At 48.0% G+C, this 1,344-nt stretch overlaps 1 pseudogene; it reads left to right on the forward strand.

The window, feature by feature from the left end:
- The first annotated feature begins 310 nt into the window (after nt 1–310).
- Nucleotides 311–887, forward strand: LOC125169448 (myelin-associated neurite-outgrowth inhibitor-like; annotated as a pseudogene).
- Nucleotides 888–1,344: the final 457 nt, after the last annotated feature.

Here is a 1,344-nt window from a genome sequence, read left to right on the forward strand (position 1 = left end):
AATTAAAGATAAAGAGAAACTTAAAAGCAGCAAGAGAAAAGCAAACTGTTACATACAAGGGTAACACTGTAAGGCCGTCAGATGATTTTTCAGTAGAAACTTTGCAGGCCAGGAGGAGAGGCAGACTAGGCAGACCAGGGTGACTGCAAGCACTAGCCAGAGAGGCGGTGGCAGAGATGGGGGCCTCCTGGCTCAGCCCACCACTGGTGAGGGCCTCCAGTGTGCTGGCCCCTCCCTGAGCCTGCCCTGGGCTGGTGTGCATTGGTCATTGAAGCCCAAGCTGCCTCCAATATGGTCTGTTCTTGAAATCATGAATCCCATTTATAGTCCTGGTTCTTTTGGGGTTCCCTATGCAAATGTCAAAACAATTATTATCCAGCTGATTTCCCCATGGGCTATGGAGCCACAGCTCCTGCCTACTCTCAACATGTACCCTGGAGTGAATCCTACCTTCCAAACAGGTTACATTCCTAACAAAGCATCCTGTTCCCCCACCAGCATGACAGTGCCACCATATTCCTGCTCCCCCAACCCCTACCAGACCACTGTGTACCCCATGTGGAAGCACTTATCCCCAGCAGAGTCCCTGTGTACAGCAAGGCCATGTACCACACACAGCCAGTGTATGCAGGACCCCCTCACATCATCCACCACACCATGGTTGTACAGCCCAATGACATGTTAGTGACAGTGTACCCTGTTCCCATATCTCCACTTAGGGGCAGCAGTGTTACTATAGGCATGGTGGCTGGAAACACTATGGCCATGTCAGCAGGTATCCTGCTGACCGCCCACTCCCCAACTCCTATTGCCCCCACCCAGTCACTGTGCTTACATATTGGGCTCCAGGAATGCCCACCTACAGCTAAGTGCTCCCTCAGTGGTGATCACCCTGCAAATGTTCAAGGATGGAGCTATGCAGTCACATCAAGGAGGTTTCACAGCAGGTGCTGCAGACCTACTGCCTCAAACCTGGACCTTCTTCTTGATGTTTTTGACATTTTAGCTAAATGCTACTATGGCCTGGCCCAGCAAGTCCCAGCACCATTAGTCACCAACTAACTCTGTGTATTGGTCTTAAGGCAAATCCTGCCTTGTGGTCTCCTGGTAATTTTTTAGATAAGTGTAATGATAAAAAGGGAGTATTAATCTATTCTGATTCATATATAGTTGAATGCACATGGAAAACCCGGAAGACTCCACCAAAATCCACTAAAACCTGCTAGAACTGATCCATGAATTCAACAAAGTCACAGAATATAAAATCAATGTACAGAAATTGTTTGCATTTCTCTACACCAATAATGAGGCAGCAGAGCAGAAAGAGAAATCAAGGAATCGATA

Source organism: Prionailurus viverrinus, chromosome B4 (assembly GCF_022837055.1).
Source record: "Prionailurus viverrinus isolate Anna chromosome B4, UM_Priviv_1.0, whole genome shotgun sequence".
NCBI lineage: Eukaryota > Metazoa > Chordata > Mammalia > Carnivora > Felidae > Prionailurus > Prionailurus viverrinus.